The following is a 19,115-nucleotide window of genomic DNA, read 5'->3' as shown; positions in this document are numbered from 1 at the left end:
CCAAGCTAAACAGGCCAAGCTCTCTCAGCCTTTCCTCATAAGAGAGATGCCCCAGTCCCCTAATCATCTTTGTGGCCCTTCGCTGGACTTGCTCCAGTAGTGCCACATCCCTCTTGTACTGGGGAGCCCAGAACTGGACGCAGTACTCCAGATGTTAATGTTGATATTCAACATTACACTGTCCATGTGTGGAATAGCTAAAAGAACCTGGTGAGGGAGGATTGGACTCTGACAAGCTCTCCTGCCAGCTGCCTTGGAAAGGGAAGATCCTTGTGAGGGATTCATCTCCCCCAGCCTTGCCCTCCTGAACAGAGGTGTTTGTATCTGAAGCAGCCACACCAGCTCCCATTCTAGCAAGGCAGGGAAACTCTCACGTGAAGGCAGCGGGTGCCCGACCCTTGCTGAATGTCTCCGATCCAATGCGATAGACCCTCTCCTCACACCAATTTACCATCTGCTCTTCAGCAGAGACACAGGGGACTGGCTCAGAGGAAGGTGTCTGCATCAGAGGGACTGACCATCACTTGCCCAAATCCTTCCTCCCATGGCGATTCCGTTTGCAGTTCCCTCTCATTCCCTGCCCATCTCGCTGCCTGGAGCTCTCCCTGCTGGCAGCTCCTTCTCTATCCCAATGTCTTTTCCCTGACGGTGCTCACAGACCCCATCCCACCCTCTGCACGCTCAGTTCTGCCCAACAGAAACCTACCGGGACAGGGCGCTGCACAGAGGCATTGCTGTGCTCAAAGGTCCTGAGGAGCAGGTCAGAAAAACCCTGACAAGGCCATAAAGGTGATGCTGGTGCTGTCTGTATGCTGAGGAGGGGTTGAAGGGGTTTGCTGAGCTTTCTCACAGACCTAGCGATCTCTGAGAGGGAAGGTTTGAGAGTCTCAGTTCCTTGCCAAAGCACAAAACTCTTTCCTGTCTTCCCCCTCCCCAAATAAGCGAACTCAAAGCACACAGCCTAGAAGGAAAGCTCCTTCCCTCTCAAGCATCCCCTGCCTTGATCTTCCTTTTGAAAAGTGCCCTCCAGAAATGTCCTCACGGTGAGCTGGAGCTGTGAGCAGCCCTCACCCACGCACCACCCTCTCCACAGCACACTCAGCCTGCCCTAACGGGCTATCTCCTCCCACCCAGAGCTTCTCCCCGCAGTGCTGTGGGGAGTTTGCTGGGCAGGCTGAGTGCTGACAATCGCAGGCAGCAGACTCACTGCCCGGGGCACACAGCACCCTGGGGTGCAGGTACACTGCTCTGAATGACAGCCCTGGCTAGACCTCTGGCACACCCTGGCTTCACACCCATGCAGCTCTGCCTGGCAGAAGGCAGCAGGACACCCTGTCCCTGGCATGCTGTGGCAGGTGAGCAGTCCGTAAGAAAACTCTCCGTTATGGGTTGGGTTTAGAAGACCCCTCCAGCAACAGCAGTAGCATTGCCCTGCAGCCAGAGGCTTACCGTGCAAAGGGCTGTGAAGATTCCTCCCACAAGGAGCTCTGCTCTGGCCTCACACTCCACACTCCCTTTCACTTCTTCTGCCTTCTCTCATGGATGTCAGCAAGAGCAGGCAGTGCCCACAGCCCTGCTTCTCTTGACAGGGGAGCTGCTCCTGCAAAGAGCTGTCTCCCAGCAGGGCTGCCACGTTGCCAGGAGCTCTCTCCATCCCAGGAGCCTGCCTCTGCTCAGCAACAGTGGTCCAGCTGAAGGCGTGAATTTCTTTGTCCCTTGTGCTTCCTCCTCCTGGGACATGGTCACTGAAGTAGACTGAAAGAATCACCTATGGGCCTTTTCTAAAGAATGGAGAGAGACCCATTCCAGCATTGCAATTTGTCTCATCAGAGGATGGTCATCTAGGACACATGGAAATGTCCCACTCTGGAGGACCCTATTCCCGTCTCTTAACTAGGCTGGACACCTAGAAAAGGGGCAAGAAGGGATTTCAATTCTCCATGTTTCAGGTATTGATTCAGACACATCAATCTGTGCTTCTCATGCTGGTTTAGAAGCCCCTGGGATGCAGTGGGATTCAGAGCCCTTCTGGGCACTCCACAAACACACAGGAGGTGGGATTCCCCTTTCACAACCTGGAGTGTGCACAACAAAGATGCCGGCATGCGAGCTCCCTCTCTAAGCTCCCATGATAATCACTGGAGAGGGAGGGGAGTAGCCAGCTGCCCACACACAAACACGTGGTGACATCTGAAGCGAGAGAGGTGGTGCAAGGCATATGCCAGTGTCTGCTGGCGCTGATGGAGCAACCGTGAGACCCACATCCTTCTAGAGCATTAGGTGGTGGCCAGGTGGAGAATCTCCTTGGCCATCTGAAATGACACGAGATGCCTAATACTGCCATAGCTCCACACATTCGGAGGCTGAGGCACAAGCAGATCCCTACACTGCAAGCAGTTCATGTCATTCAGGGCAGGCACTAGGTTCCGTGATGCCTGGGCTGTCAAGCACAACCATATGTCTCCAGCACATACCGCATGGGACCTGCCTGTGTCCAAACAACTGAATCCCACTTCTGTCTTTAGGTGAAGTCCATGCCCTCTACATCCAAGTGTGCACCATAGAGCTGCACATCACACCAAGGGCTCTACTCATGTCCCTGCACGCTTAACACCTTCTAGCTCTCCTCTCCCTGAACCTCTTCCCACTCCCACATGATATGAACTGGGACTGTGCTAATGATATCCACAACATGGCAGGCTGTGCAGGCCCAAGAACTTTCTCAGGGGCACCTTCTCCTTCCTGGACATCGATTTACCTCCATCAAAGGCCCCAAGGTGCTGCAGAAGCAGCTCAGGCAGCAAACACCTCTCCTGCCATTCCTGCACAGCCCAGCTCCGTTTCTCCCTGGCCTTGCACACGGTAGGCCTTGCTCTCTTAGCGGGAACCTTTTTCACCACTACATATGTTTCACCAGACTGGAGTGCTCTGATGGCATGCTACAAGCTCTTCAGCAGTGACTCTTAGGGCAGATAGATGTTGGGGGTATGCCCTCTCTGTGAAGAGGCACCTGGCTTTGTGGAGTTCTTCCAAGGGAAGGACAAGGTGCTGGATGGGAAAAGGTGAGTGAGCATCGGAGTAAGGGTGACCTTGCGATGGGAGTTACAGTTCACCCGATCAGGGCGAGGAAGTGGACGCAGGCTCCTTTAAGAAAACTGAGGAAGTCTGTGGCACACAGGGCCTGCTGCTTATGGAGGGACTTTCATCCCCCTGGCATGCAGTGGAAGGGCAAAGCGCAGGGTGAAAGCAGTCCAGGAGGTTTCTGCAGGGTGTCACGGACATCTTCTTAGCACAGCTGCCAGATGGGCTAAGAAGGGCGACGCTCTCCTGCATCTGGTACTTGCAAACAAGGAAGAACTGATCAGGGAGGTGACCATCAGTGGAAACGCTGGCTGCAGGGACCATGAAATAGTGGAGTGCCACATCCTGAAGGCAGGGAGGAAGGACAGCAGCAGAGTACAGACTCGGGACTTCAGAGGAGCACACTTTGGCCTCTTTGAGGACTGCTGGGGGATCCCATGGGAGGCAGCTCTGAAGGGCACAGGAAGTCAGGAAAGCCAGCAGGTCATTAAGAACAGCCCCCATCAAGCACAAAGATGGTCCATACCAACACTCTGTAAAACCAATAGTAAAACCAGTAGGCATCTCAGCACAACAGCTGGACTAAACAGTGTATTATTTTCAAGCAAAATAGGGTTGGTGTTCAGGAAGCCAAATCTCCTCTAGGATAGACACTTGGAGGGGACATCAAGGTGTCGCAAAGGAGTGATACTCTTCACTCATAAGAGGGAAGCAGCACTATGTTTATTGTGGTAAGGTAGCGACTTAACAAAGTTCAATCGTAAATAAGAATGATTTAACAAGGTTCGATTGGCAAGGTTCACTCAGTTATTTACTGCATGAAGGACAGGGTCAGATGTACATGCAATGGAGACCCTCCCGTTGCGTCACGAGGTTCAGAAAGGATCCCCTTGCTGTCTAAACTCCCTCAGAGAGGAGCCTAGGTGTGGCTGCATCCAATCTTATTCCCAGACTTGGTCAATGGTTCATGTCTAAAGAAGTGTGTGCCAGGAAGACCCTCCTGTTGAGATACAAAGTTCAGAAAGGACCTCCTTGTTTTCCAAACCCCTCCTCAGAGGAGCGTGGGTGTGGCTGGATCCAATCCTACTTCCAGACTCGGTCAATGGTTTATGTCTAAGGGATTATTTGCACAATTAATCAGAGATATAACTCAGAAAAGTTTCATGAAGTTCTGCAGTGTTTCAGCATGCTATTAATCACTTACTGAGGATCTGTTGCAGGTAAAGAATCTCTCAGCCTCGAGGAGGAACCTTGAGAGGCGTCCCTGCTCAAGAGGAGGTTCTGCAGTGCAGCCCACTGCCGTGCAGAAAAATTCAGTGGGCTCTGGGCTGCCCCTAGTTATGGGGGTCAGGGGGAGATGATTGACTCACAGTCATATTTGCATGCTAGACAGGCCTTAGTTGGCGCATGCTCAATTAGCCCCTGCATACATGCTGTTTACAGGGAGGTCAGGCTGAGGGGGAGAGAGCACATCAGTGGGGCGGGGGGGAAAGGAGCACACCGTCACAGCACGTTTGCTCTTTTATGGCACATCATCTCTATCTCAAGCACCGCAGACCGAGAAACCTTGCTGAGGACTTTTAGAAGCAAAGAGCCTGCTTTGGTGCCCAAAGGAGGAAGGCTCTCTCCTCTCCCATGTTCTCCTACATCCTGCTTCTCCAAAAAGAGGGACCCACAGAAGAAACCAGTCTTGAGGCTCACCAAAGCATCCCAACGCATGGCCATGCTTGTGCTGTTTCAACCCACAGGACTTTGATCATGATTTTGAAAAATGCCAAGCCCCAAACCAACCCCCAGACCTCAAATTCCTGCATAGATCTGCCTAGTGCAGCCATCTGCCAGCGCAGGGGTGCAGAAGTGACTTCTCTAGTTCCCCATTTTAGCTATTTCACTGCCTTTGGCAACATCTGGAGATGTTTCTCAAGGAGTTATCAGAAAAATTTGGAAAATACCTGGGGTGGAGGGAGGTGACTGCTTTCCAGGACATGAGGGGACATCTCTCTGCTCTCTCCTGGCTCTGCCATCTCCATGGCAGTGACCTACCGAGCCCCCACATGACACGAGCTGAAGTCACAGGGGGGTGTGCTGCATCACAGACAGGTCTATCTCATTTGCATGGGCGGGGGCCCGCACTTCGCTGTGAGGCCCAGGCACTGCTGGGCACTGCTTATGCGATACCCACAGCTGCCCTTCATAGTGGGTCCATGGCAAGGAGAGGGGACAGGAGGCAGTGGGGCCTCGTTGTGGCCCCTCGCCAAAGGGCAGAGCAGAGGAGCACATTGGAAAGGAGTTTCAGGTGATGAAACAGGAAGAGCATCCTTCCTCCATGGCTGGAGAGGCAAGCTGAGAGCAAGGGGACAAGCGAGATGGAGGACTGCTGGATGGACAACATCAGCCCACACCACAGTTCCTTCTTCCCAATGTTCCTGCGGCTCTCCACTAAGGGTAAGGTCTTCAGGAGCTCCTTGCCGAGGTGTCGCACAGAGACTGTTAACTGCAAAAACTGCTGTGGATCCTGGGCTGTGGTGGTGGCTGCACAGCGCTGGGGGCTGCCGCAAGAGTCCTGCCTGAGGGTCCCCTCTGCCTCCATGGACAATGTGGCAGCCAGGACTCCTGGGTCCTGGCGCTGGGGCTGCCATGAGCTCCAAGGCTTCTGTGGGGCCATCTCCATGCCCTCATATGTGGGTGGAGGGGGTGGGCAATCCATTACCCAGGTTTCCCTGGGAGTGGGTCCCTCTTTGGGGTCTGCCTCTGAGAAGAATGGTGTCCTGTGTCCCAGAGGCTGGGGTGGCCTGCAGCTCCTGTGGGATCCACAAAAGCCTGCTGGAAATGTCCATATGCAATAATGAAACCTTCGCCTTGTACTAACCCCAAGTCCTCTGCGTGTTTGAGAAAACCTGATCCTTCCCTGTGGATCCTTTTATGCTTCCAACTCAGCAGAGCATGTTTTGAGCTCAGAGATGCCATCTTGAGATGGCCACAGCCCCTCTCATCCTGCAAATTGGGGTCAAACCTCTGCACCCAAAAGACAGCATGTTGGGGAGAGCATCTTGCCAACAGGTGGGGGATGCCCACCTGGCCACTGCCCAGCCCAGCCGAGCACACAGCGAGGGCTGCCGAGCCCCGGGGCTGCACCCCAGCCATCCCCAGGGCCCCCTCGCCTGTGCCAAGGCTGCCACAAGCACAGGGCCCAGCGCTGCCCCCCTACAGCCCCCCATGGCCCCCCGGGTACAGGGCAGGCAGCAGCCCCACGTGACCCCTGTGGCAGAGCACAGGCCCAGTGGGGCAGCGGCCATACCCAGGGGCCCCGCGCTACCCGGCCACATGTTGCCGTTTTGCCACCAGGCCCCGCCATGCCCCAGCCCCGTGCTGCCGCCCACAACATGGCGCCCGACTGCGGGGGAGGGGGCAGAGCAGGCCACCAGGGCAGGAGGGCCCAACGTTGTCATAGCATTGCCCCAGTGCAGCCCTTCTATTGGCTGGCAGGAGGAGGAGGGTGGGGATCGATTTCACTGATGGCCCTGACAGCCAATTGCAGTCCATCGTGATGGTGCCCTCCTGCTGGGGCGGGGGCAGAGGTGCTGGCGACGGGGCTGCTTTCCTGCAGGAGCTGCTGCAGGGGCTGGTGGGGCGGTGAGCAGGGGACAGAGTGACGTGGGCCAGAGCGGGGAGCTGCCCTGCAGCCAGACGTGGCGGCCTGCCCCGAGCAGCTGGGCTGGGGCGGCTCGGTGGGGTTTGGGTGCAGGAACCTTTGGCCCTGTGGTGGGTCTGGAATCCATGTGAAAGCGTTTCCCTGAGGTGCTGCTGCCAGCGCAGCCCCAGGTGCTGCTCGGAGCTGCGTTTGGGAGCTGCTGGGCAGAGTGTGAGCAGGCTGCTGGTGTCCTCGTGAGGTGCCCTTCCCAATGGTGTCTTCTGTTCTGAAAACGGCATTTCCGAGTGTCTCTGAGAGAGGCTGTCCCTGCATGTCATGCCATGCCTTAGCTGGTGTGTTTGCTCCAGGCCTCTTGCTTCTCCCTGAGACCTGTGTGCCTGGCAGCAGCGTGAAGGGTGTTTCCAGAGCAGCTCTGTAAGTGTGAGTTGTTTTGGTTGTCAAAGGCCTTGAAAGTTGACGAAGGGCCAGTCCTTGCACTTGCTGTTGTTATTTCCATGCTCCTAGGTCAGGGTGAAGAGTTGCTGAATTGTGGCTCTGCTGGTTTCACCAGCCAAGATGCCCTGGCCTGAGTCCTTCCACGTGTCCCCACCTGTCAGGGCATAAAATAGGAGAATTCTTAGATGTGTGGAGGATTTTCTGGGTTTGTTCAGCATTGAGAAAGGAACTTGACTTCTGATTGCAAGAAGGCTTCTCCCTGTGCCTGGGACTTGAGGCCCTGCTGTCTTCAGATTCCTGATCGCTGCTCCCATGCAACCCTCCTGTTAGAAAATGTTGCCAAGAATTACTTGCAGACCTTCTCCCAATTCCTAAGTTTTATTGGCTATGTGTGGAGACTACCTAGGCAAAAGATACTCTTGTTTTGGGGTCATAACTGGTACCTGAGGGGTGTTTTGCTCACTCTGAGCATTGTGAAGCCACGAGGTGAATCAGGGAGGCTGTTCAGGAGCTGGCTCAGCCTTGGGGAAAAGCAGGGGGAGCTGCAGGTGGCAACAGCCCCATGGTCAGGGTGTGGGCAGTGAGGTCACCACTGTCTGTGAGAGCTATGCCAGAATATCACCAGTGTCAAATCAGTTCTTTGCAAGTAGCTGATAGGCCAGCAGGAGGCACATGGCTCAGCTGTTGATGATGAGGTCACTTCTGCCTGAGTACCTGATAGTGCAGGTGGAGGAAGAAGGCTTGACTGTTGCTTGTGAGGTCCCTTCTGACTGCTGACCTGATTGGGTAGCAGGAGCCATGTGGCTGGAGAGGTGATTGTGAGGGCATTTCTACCTGAGTGGTTGATAGGGCAGCAGCAGGTCCATGGCTGGGATCTGTGTTTTTGAGATCATTTCTGCCTGTGCAGCTGATAAGCCAGGATTTGTCTCATGGCTGGGGAACTTGTAGTGAGGTAAGTTCTGTCTTAGAGGCTTCTAAGCCAGTGACAGAGCCATGGCTGTGAAGGTGCCTGTGAGGTCATGTCTTTCTGAGTGCCTGCTAGGCCAGCAGCAGGCAGTTAGGCATGGGCGTTGATTGTGAGGTCCCTTTTGTCAGAGTACCTGCTAGGCCAGCAGTAGTTCATGGCTGGGGAAGTTATTTGGAGGGAACTTGTGTCTCTGAAGCCCATAGGCCTGCAGCAGGCCTGTGGTGGGGGTATGCACCTGTGAGGTCACCTCTCTCTGAGCAGCTGCTAGGTGAGGAGAAGACACATGGCTTGGATGTTGGTGGTGAGGTCACCTCTGTGTTTGTTGCGTGTGCTCAGAGGAGGGATTGACCCCTGCAGTTTTCTACAGCAGTACAGAAATGGAAGTAATTAATCAAGCAGAAGTAGGTGTTCCACATCATCTGGCACAAATTTGATTCCACTCCATCATCATGAGTTAGTACTGCTACATTTCAAATGCGGATGATGTTCTGTGGGGAACATGGACATGGAGTTTGACTCTCCACTTTTTGCTAAGCAGAAGCTTGCAGCCTCCTCCCGGTCAGCTAGGGAGTCCAAGTAGACTTCTGAGGCTGCTAAATGAATCTAGTGCTGGTGTGAGCAGTGGTGTTAGTAATCTCTTATTGCCAGGGTGTGTGTGCTTTAGAAATTGCCCCTGCCAAAAGAGCAGGAAGCTTGTGAATTTTTCCTGCAAGGTCTGAGTGCTGTGTCTGTCTTTCAGGTGTCCACCTGCTTTTATGACACATTTGGAAGTGTAACACGTTAGAGGTCTCTGATTTTCTGTCCACGTATGCAGTCATTGGAGAATGGGTGCAAAGGCTGTTGGAGGAGGCAGAAGGAATGTCACCCCCCAAAACAGGTATGGGCCACATTTTCCAAGAGATTTCTTTTTCAGGGAAGTTGATGCACAAGCGAGAGGCAAGAGCTGGCCTGATCAGCCGCTGTGAGAGCACTTGTTCTCTGCTTCCTGGAGGTGGGAAGTGAGCAGGCCCCAAGCTGTGAGTGGCTGTTCGGAGGAAGTGCGTGTTGCAAGGCCTTGGAGGCCTAGAAGGGAATGGAAGGGCTGGAGACTTGGGCTTTCTGTGTGTTGGGGTGCTTGGGGGTGCCCTGTGTGCTGCCCTGTGTGGTGCTGTGCCCTGTGTGTCGCTGATGCAGAGGCACATGTTGGCTGCCAACCCTCTGTGAGGTGCCAAGATAGCAGTGTGTTGCAGGGCAAGATGCCCTGTGGTGGAGCCAGGTGGTGGCCCCAGTATTTTGCTGCTCAGCATGGGAGGAGGTGGCTGGAGAGAGCAGTGCTCTGCTCCCAGAGCCCAGCCCGCCATCACAGTGTCCTTCTGGGAGACCTGGGTGAGGACTGTTGGTGACCGTGTTCCCTCCTTGGAGCATCCTGTTGTGAGCCAGGGCTGCTCACAGTTTGGTGGTTTCTGTCAGCTGAGGTCCAGGCTTCCAGTTTCTGAAGGTCTTGATGCTTCCGTGAGTCTTTGGGATTTTACAGACTCCCCTGGAGAAAGTCCCAGTATCTTCTCCCTCCTTAAAGGCTTTCTGTGGAAGCTGGACCCTCATTGCATCTTCCCGTCTCAGACCTTAATCCATTGCGATCCATCAGAGAGCTGGGTAGTTAATGAAAGCAGTCAGAGCCATTTCTCCACTTTGTGCCTACGCAGAGCCTTGCCGACAGGGGAGATGCCACCTCACAGGAAGTCAGGCCTCTGAGGGTGATGGGTGGCTCTGAGACACCTGTCCTTGGTCAGTGGTGGAGGCGACATCTCCAAAGCTGCTGGTGCCTTTGGCAAGAGTCTCAGAATAGCAGATTCCTTGAGGTTGCAATGGGGGAGACGTCTGGAGGTAGGAATCCAACACCCTGCTCAAGGCAGGCCCCAGGAGATGAGGTATCTTGGGGCCTTTTCCAGTGAAGTTTTGATTGTCTCCAAGGATGGAGATCTGAGAACCTCTCTGGATCCCTGTGCCACAGTCCAGCCACCTTCACAGACAAAAAGGTTTCTTCTTAACATCTAAGAAGAATTTCCCATTATCCAATTTGTCCCTGTTGCCTCTCATGCTGTTAGTGTGCACCTCCAAGAAAATCCGGTTCCGTCTTCCCTGTGCCCTCCATAAGGGAGCTGTGCACAGCAGGAAGATCCCCCTTGGCCTTCTCCTGTCTAGGCTGAACCAACTGAGCTCTCCCAGCCTCTCCTTATATGCCCCACGCTCCAGCCCCTGACCATCTAGGTGTCCCTGTGCTGGACTCCCTCCTGTGTGTTAGTGCCTGTGCAGAATTGGAGAGCCCAAATGGGACCTGGTATACAGACATGGTGTCACCTGTGCCAAAAAGAGGGGTAGAATGTCTTGGTGGCCCTGCTGGCTGTGTTCTCACCGATACAGCTCAGCAGAGAGGGGAGACATTTGCCCCTGACTGTTGCGACTGTGTAAGGCCAGCAGAACTGCCAGTAAAACTCCGATTTTTTCTTTCTTTCTAGCTTGCTGCACTCATGGAGGTTCCCAGTGCAGTCCTAGAGCCCCTGAGGATGGAGGCAGGATGCCAGGCTGTGTCCCTGCAGCTGTCAACATCTTTGCCAACATCTTGAGCCCTCTGTGAAAGCAGCTGCAAATGGATGAGATGAGGCTTCATACAGATGCGAAGGCTTCCATAAATGCACCTGGCATCAGTGGATGACTTGGTCTGTGGGTTCACCACCGGGTACCTCTGCTGTGCTGCAAATTCCTCCTCCCACAACTGCTGTTACTGCCAGCCCCTCAGCAAATGCTATTGTACCCCTTCTTTTTCCTAGAAGGTTGTGGTGCCATATAGGACGAGTCCAAGACCCTTATAATAAATGCCAGCATGTCTTGGGTGCCTTTGTGTGAGTGCTCCAAGGTCTCCGTAGCTTGACCTGAGGAAGTCTCAGAGCTCTTGGGCTGCTGGCTCTGGGAGGGGTGAAGATGTGCCCAGGGCCAGGTTGCCCATGGCACCCAGCCCTCAGTGCTCTGTGGAGCCAGCTGTGGAGCCCGGACTGCTGCTGCAGAGCCTGTGCAGTCAGGACAGCTGGCATTTGAGCAGACCTGCAGTCTGGGGCTGCCTCATTGCTTGGGCCTCATTTCAAAGCCTCTGCACGCTTTTCCCTTCCCTGGGGCTACTTTTGCTAGTAACTAAAGGGAAGGAAGGGGGTTCCTTTGGGCTCAGGAGGTCTTCAGACTCTCAAATGTTTCTCCATTGTATCTGTAACTTTTGTATACCTAAAGAAAATGCCCATCCCCCCATGCCTAGCTGGAGGTTCCTGCAGGGATGGAGGTGGAAAGCAGCAGCCCGTTGTGCCCAAAGAAAGCAGGATCCTTCCCTCTGAAAACAAAAGCATCGCCCAAGGAGCCAGCTCTGTGCCTGCCTGATCTTGTGCTGCTCATTTGCACAGGCCTTGTGAGCCCAGAGTGCCTTGGCCACCTTGTGGTGTTTCCACAAGAGCTTCGCTGTGTGTCTGGGCTGAGGAGCCAAGGGAAGGCAGCGAGCAGAGCAGTGCCTGGGGAGTGTGCAAGTGGCGAGTGTCCTGCATCCATCTCTTCTTGCTGGCACCTGGTTGTATGTAGCAGACCAGCCAGCTCTGTGGGGCAGAGACAGTGTGTTTGTAGACTAGGTGGCAGAGCAGAGGTCTGGCATCAGGCTGATGCCTGCTGCAGTGCTGAGTTGATCTGACAGTGTCCAAAATGCTTTCCAGTGCAGCTGCTCCCTCAGCTGGTCTCTGCATCTCGGCACTAGGAGTGGAAGTGGCATCGTGCTGTCATTGTGTAGGTGCTGCAGTGCAAAGGCTCCCAGCTCGGACTTGATGGCACTAAAAGAAAAGCAAGACCAATTGTTCCCTTTTGTGATTTGTGCCCAGGGTGACAGAGTGGAGCTGTCGCATGACCTGGAGAGAGTCTTGCCAGGAGATGAAAGCTGTTTGCAGAAGACTGTTCTGTACGGAGTCATAACAGCGTAATCAAGGGACGTGCGAGTGGCCCTGGTGAGCTTCTCCTCTGTGAAGGTTTGCACTTTTCAGATCCCTTGTGACTCCGTGCCAGCTAGGGCAGCAGCAGGCACGTCGATGCCATTTGTGCTTGTGAGGTCAGTTGTGCCTTTGAAGCTGGTAGGCCAACAGCATGCCCATAGCTTTGGTGATGATGGTGAGGTGCCTTGTGTCTCAGTGCCTCAGAAATGGGGAGCAGGCCCATTGCTGCTGTTTGTGCTTGTTTAGGTCAATTGTGCCTCAGTCGCTAACAGGTCAGGAGCAGATATACGGCTTCATGGATTCCTGTGAGGTCACTTCAGCCTCAGCACTTGACAGTCCAGCTCGATGTAGATTGCTGCTGTTTGTGTTTGTGGAGTCCTTTGGCCTCAGGATCTGCTCGTCCACCAGCAGCCCCATTGCTCCTTTCTGTACTTGTGAGGTGACTTTTGCTTCAGTACCTGCTTAGACAGCATGAAGCACATTGCTGCTTTGGGGCTTGTGAGGTCACTTGTGCCTCAGGGCCTGACAGGCCAGCAGCAAGCCCATGGCTTCAGTGGAGATTCTGAGGTCATTGTTGCTGAAGAATCTGATAGGCCAGCGGCAGAGCCCTTGCTGCTGTTTCTGGTTCTGAGCTCACTTCCCATGAGCACCTGGTAGAGCAGCGGTGTGGCGGTTAGTACTGTTTGTGCTTCTGAGGTTCGTGTGCCTCAGTGCATGCCAGGCCAGCAGCACGCACTTGGCTTCAATGCAGAGTGTGAGGGCACTTTTGTTTGAGAATTTGGGAGGCCAGTGGTAGGCACATGGCTGCTGGTTTTGCTTGTGAGGTCACTGTTGCCTTACTATGTGATAGGCCAGCAGATGGCACATGGCTTTGATGAAGCCTGTGAAGTCACTACTTCCTCAGAACCGGATAGGCAAGCAGCAAGCAACTTCCTTTGATCCACACTGTTAGGCCGCTTGTGCATCTGTAAATGACAGGCAAGAAGGAGACACATTACTGCTGTTAGTAGTTGTGTGGTCACTTGTACCTCAGTGCCTGATTGGCCAGTGCTGGTCATGTGGCTGCTGTCTGTGGTTTTTGAGGTCACTTGTGTCTCAGTGCCTGATAGGCAAGTGAAAAGCACATGGCTGCTCTTTGTGCTTGTGAGGTCACTGGTGCCTGAGTGCCTGATAGGCCAGTGCTGGTCATGTGGTTCCTGTTTGTGGGTGTGAGGTCACTTGTGCCTCAGTGCCTGGTTTGGGTTGTGAGGTCACTTGTGCCTACGTGGCTGTTGGGCAGTGCTAGTTATGTGGTTGGTGTTTGTTGTGGTGAGGTCACTAATTCCTCACTGCTTGATAGGCCATTGGTAGGCCCATGGCTCTGTTTGTGTTTGTGAGGTCACTTCTGCCTCAGTGCCTCATGGGCCAGTGCTGATGATATGGTGGTTCTTTGTTATGTCACTTGTGCCTCAGTGCCTGGTAGGCCAGTGCTGGTCAGGTGGCTGCTGTTTGCGGTTGTGAGGTCACTTGTGCCTCAGCGCCTCATAGGCCAGTACTAGGCAAATGGCTGCTGATTGCGGTTGGAAGATCGTTTCCTCCTGAGGCCCTCATAGGCCAGTGCTGGTCATGTGGCTGCTCTTTGTGTCATGGGTGGCTGCTCTGAGGCCCTAATAGGGCAGGGCTAGGCCCATGGCTGCTCTTTGTGCTTGTGAGGTCACTTGTGCCTCACTGCCTGATTGTTGCATATAACAGCATTTGCTTAGCACTTGGAGCTAAACCTACTGAAGCCTAAGGCTGCACATTGCTGAACTTTTCCCTCAATTGTTTGAGCCAGTTGGAGGAAGCAGGGAACAAGGAGATCAGGAAGTAACAAAATAGCTTCAGCAAAGATTAGTGAGTACGATGACTCCGCCTGGAGACGATGGGGAAACCAACCAGGACCGAAGAAGCTACTACTTGTCGAGCAATCAATCATTGGTGCAAGAAATCGGAGAATGGACAAAGAACTTAAGCCGTAGGGGTTTAAATACCCAGGGAATTTTCCATTCAGGGGCCACCCGGGGAGGCACCCAGCTTGAGCCGTAATATTGATAAAATCATCTTGTAAAGAATTATTATGTATCTCTTGGATAAAGCGGAAACCTAGAGTTAAACCCTGTTAGGGACATTGGATTGAACAGTTTCCCTAACAGTGACCAGCACTGGCCTATCAGGCACTGAGCCACAAGTGACCTCACAACCACAAACAGCAACTACATGACCAGCACTACTCTATCAGGTATTGAGACACCAGTGACCTCACAACTACAAAGAACCCGACCTCCCTATAAACAGCATGTATGCAGGGGCTAATTGAGCATGTGCCAACTAAGACCCATCTAGCATGCAGATATGAGTATTAGTCAATCATCTCCCCCCCCATTAATAGGGGGCAGCCCAGAGCCCATTGATCTCTCCTGCACGGCATCTGGCTGCACTGCAGAACCTCCTCTTGAGCAGGGACACCTCTCAAGGTTCCTCCTCGAGGTTGAGAGATTCCTTACCTGCGATAGATCCTCGATAAGTGCTTAGTAGCATGCTGAAACACTGCAGAACTTCATGAAACTTTTCTGAGTTATATCTCTGATTAATTGTGCACATAATCCCTTAGACATCAACAGTTGACCAAGTCTGGGACTACGACTGGATCCAGCCACACTCAGGCTCCTCTGTGAGGGAGTTTGGAAAGCAAGGGGGTCCTTTCTGAACCTAGTGACTCAATGGGAGGGTCTCCATTGCATGTGTATCTGACCCTGTCCTTCGTGCAGGAAATAACTGAGTGAACCTTGCCAATCGAACCTCGTGAAATCATTTATGATTGAACTTTGTTAAGTCGCCTTATTACCTCAATAAACATAATGCTGCTTCCCTCTTACGAGTGAAGTGCATCACTCCTTTGTGACACCTTGACGTCCCCTGCAAGTGTATATCCTAGAGGAGCTTTGGCTTCCCGAACACCAACCCGACTTTGCTTGACAACAATACACTGTTTAGTCCAGCCATTGTGCTGAGATATGTACTGGTTTTACTGAGTATTGATATGGACCATCTTTGTGCTTGGTGGGTGCTGTTCACAGAATCACAGAATGGCTGAGGTTGGAAGGGACCTCTGGAGATCATCTAGTCCAAACCCCCTGATCAAGCAGGGTCACCTAGAGCACCTTGCACAGGATCGCGTCCAGGCGGCTTTTGAATATCTCCAGAGAAGGAGACTCCACAACCTCTCTGGGCAACCTGTTCCAGTGCTCTGTCACTCTCACAGTCAAGCAGTTTTTCCTCATGTTCAGATGGAACTGTCTGTGTTTCAGTTTGTGCCCATTACTTCTCGTCCTGTCGCTGGGCACCACTGAAAAGAGTCTGGTCCCATCCTCTTGACAACGTCCCTTAAGATATTTGCACGCGTTAATAAGATCTCCTCTCAGCCTTCTCTTCTCCAGGCTAAACAGCCCCAGCTCTCTCAGTCTTTCCTCATAAGAGAGATGCTCCGGTCTCCTCATCATCTTTGTAGCCCTCTGCTGGACTGCTTCTGGTAGTACCATGTCTCTCTTGTACTGGGGAGCCCAGAACTGGACACAGTACTGCAGATATGTCCTCAGCAGGGCTGAGGAGAGGGGGAGGATCCCCTCCCTCGACCTGCTGGCAACACTCTTCCTGATGAACCCCAGGATATGGTTCTTAATGTCCTGCTGGCTTTCCTGAGCTCCTGTGCCCTTCAGAGCTCACTCCCATGGGATCCCCCAGCAGTCCTCAAAGAGGCCAAAGTGTGCTCCTCTGAAGTCCCGAGTCTGTACTCTGCTGCTGTCCTTCCTCCCTGCCTTCAGGATGTGGCACTCCACTATTTCATGGTCCCTGCAGCCAGCGTTTCCACTGATGGTCACCTCCCTGATCAGTTCTTCCTTGTTTGCAAGTACCAGATGCAGGAGAGCGTCGCCCTTCTTAGCCCATCTGACAGCTGTGCTAAGAAGGTGTCCCTGACTCCCTGCAGAAACCTCCCGGACTGTTTTCACCCTGCGCTTTGCCCTTCCACTGCATGCCAGGGGGATTAAAGTCCCTCCATAAGCAGCAGGCCCTGTGTGCCACAGACTTCCTCAGCTTGCTTAAAGGAGCCTGCGTCCACTTCCTCCCCCTGACCGGGTGAACTGTAACTCCCATCGCAAGGTCACCCTTACTCCGATGCTCACTCACCTTTTCCCATCCAGCACCTTGTCCTTCCCTTGGAAGAGCTCCACAAATCCCAGGTGCCCCTTTACACAGAGGCCATCCCCCCCATCATCTGCCCTAAGAGTCACTCCTGAAGAGCTTGTACCCTGCCATCAGAGCACTCCAGTCTGGAGAAACATATGTAATGGTGAAAGGAGGTTCCCGCTAAGAGAGCAAGGCCTACAGTGCACAAGGCCAGGGAGAAACAGAGCTGGGCTGTGCAGGAATGGCAGGAGAGGGGTTTGCTGCCTGAGCTGCCTCTGCAGCACCGTGGGGCCTTTGATAGAGGTAAATCGATGTCCAGGAAGGAGAAGGTGCCCCTGAGAAAGTTCTTGGGCCTGCACAGCCTGCCATGCAGCCATGCTGTGGACATCATTAGCACAGTCCCTGTTCATATCATGTGGGAGTGGGAAGAGGCTCTGGGAGAGGAGAGCTAGAAGGTGTTAAGCGTGCAGGGACATGAGTAGAGCCCTTGGTGTGATGTGCAGCTCTATGGTGCACACTTGGATGTAGAGGGCATGGACTTCACCTAAAGACAGAAGTGGGATTCAGTTGTTTGGACACATGCAGGTCCCATGCGGTATGTGCTGGAGACATATGGTTGTGCTTGACAGCCCAGGCATCACGGAACCTAGTGCCTGCCCTGAATGACATGAACTGCTTGCAGTGTAAGGATCTGCTTGTGCCTCAGCCTCCGAATGTGTGGAGCTATGGCAGTATTAGGCATCTCGTGTCATTTCAGATGGCCAAGGAGATTCTCCACCTGGCCACCACCTAATGCTCTAGAAGGATGTGGGTCTCACGGTTGCTGCATCAGAGCCAGCAGACACTGGCATATGCCTTGCACCACCACTCTCCCTTCAAATGTCACCACGTGTTTGTGTGTGGGCAGCTGGCTACTCCCCTCCCTCTCCAGTGATTATCATGGGAGCTCAGACAGGGATCTCACATGCTGGCATCTTTGTTTTACATACTCCAGGTTGTGAAAGGGGAATCCCACCTCCTGTGTGTTTGTGGAGTGCCCAGAAGGGCTCTGAATCCCACTGCATCCCAGGGGCTTCTAAACCAGCATGAGAAGCACAGACTGACGTGTCTGAATCAGTACCTGAGCCATGGATAACTGAAAACCCTTCCTGCCCCTTTCCTAGGTGTCCTGCCTAGTTAAGAGATGGGAAAAGGGTCTTCCAGAGTGCGACATTTGCATGTGTCCTAGATGACCATCCTCTGATGAGACAAATTGCAATGCTGCAATGGGACTCTCTCCATTCTTTAGAAAAGGCCCAGAGGTGATTCTTTCAGTCTACTTCAGTGACCGTGTCCCAGGAGGAGGAAGCACAAGGGACAGAGAAATTCATGCCTTCAGCTGGACCACTGTTGCTGAGCAGAGGCAGGCTCCTGGGACAGAGAGAGCTCCTGGCAACGTGGTAGCACTGCTGGGAGATAACTCTTTGCAGGAGCAGCTCCCCTGTCAAGAGCAGCAGGGCTCTGGGCACTGCCTGCTCTTGCTGACATCCATGAGAGAAGGCAGAGAGAAGTGAAAGGGAGTGTGGAGTGTGAGGCCAGAGGAGAGCTTCTTGTGGGAGGAATCTTCAGAGCCCTTTGCACGGTAAGCCTCTGGCTGCAGGGCAATGCTACCACTATTCCTGGAGGGGTCTTCTAAACCCAGCCCATAACGGAGAGTTTTCTTAAGGACTGCTCTCCTGGCTTCTCCAGAGTGCAGGAGGGGATTCCCTGCCACAGCATGCCAGGGACAGGGTGTCCTGCTGCCTTCTGCCAGGGAGAGCTGCATGGGTGTGAAGCCAGGGTGTGCCACAGGTCTAGCCAGGGCTGTCATTCAGAGCAGTGTACCTGCACCCCAGGGTGCTGTGTGCCCCGGGCAGTGAGTCTGCTGCCTGCGATTGTCAGCACTCAGCCTGCCCAGCAAAATCCCCACAGTGCTGCAGGGAGAAGCTCTGGGTGGGAGGAGAGAACCCGTCAGGGCAGGTTGAGTGTGCTGTGGAGAGGGTGGTGCGTGGGTGAGGGCTGCTCACAGCTCCAGCTCACCCTGAGGACATTTCTGGAGGGGACTTTTCAAAAGGAAGGTCAAGGCAGGGAATACTTGAAAGGGAAGGAGCTTTCCTTCTAGGCTGTGTGCTTGGAGTTCCCTAATGTGGGGAGGAGGAAAACAGGAAAGAGTTTTGTGCTTTGGGAAGGAACTGAGACTCTCAACCCTTCCCTCTCAGAGATCACTAGGTCTGTGAGAAAGCTCAGCAAACCCCTTCAACCCCTCCTCAGCCTACAGACAGCACCAGCATCACCTTTATGGCCTTGTCAGGGATTTTCTGACCTGCTCCTCAGGACCTTTGAGCACAGCAGTGCCTCTGCCCAGCGCCCTGTCCCGGTAGGTTTCTGTGCGGCAGAACAGAGCATGCAGAGGGTGGGATGGGGTCTGTGAGCACTGGCAGGGAAAAGACATTGGGGTAGAGAAGGAGCTGCCAGCAGGGAGAGCTCCAGGCAGCGAGATGGGCAGAGAATGAGAGGGAACTGCAAAGAGAATCGCCATGGGGGGAAGGATTTGGGCAAGTGATGGTCAGTCCCTCTGATGCAGACACCTTCCTCTGAGTCAGTCCCCTGTGTCTCTGCTCCCACCCAGCAGATCCTCTGCCGTGACAGCTGTGGAATACAGGCCATGAGCCACCTCTTCTTCAGCCAGACCTGCAGCAGAGAAAAGGGGCATCTTTCCTGCCACTGGCCACATCCCTTGACTCTGTAGAAAGTCACGGTGAGC

The sequence above is a fragment of the Apteryx mantelli genome, chromosome 24 (genome assembly GCF_036417845.1).
Source record: "Apteryx mantelli isolate bAptMan1 chromosome 24, bAptMan1.hap1, whole genome shotgun sequence".
Lineage (NCBI taxonomy): Eukaryota > Metazoa > Chordata > Aves > Apterygiformes > Apterygidae > Apteryx > Apteryx mantelli.
Note: the sequence above shows the minus strand (reverse complement) of the source record.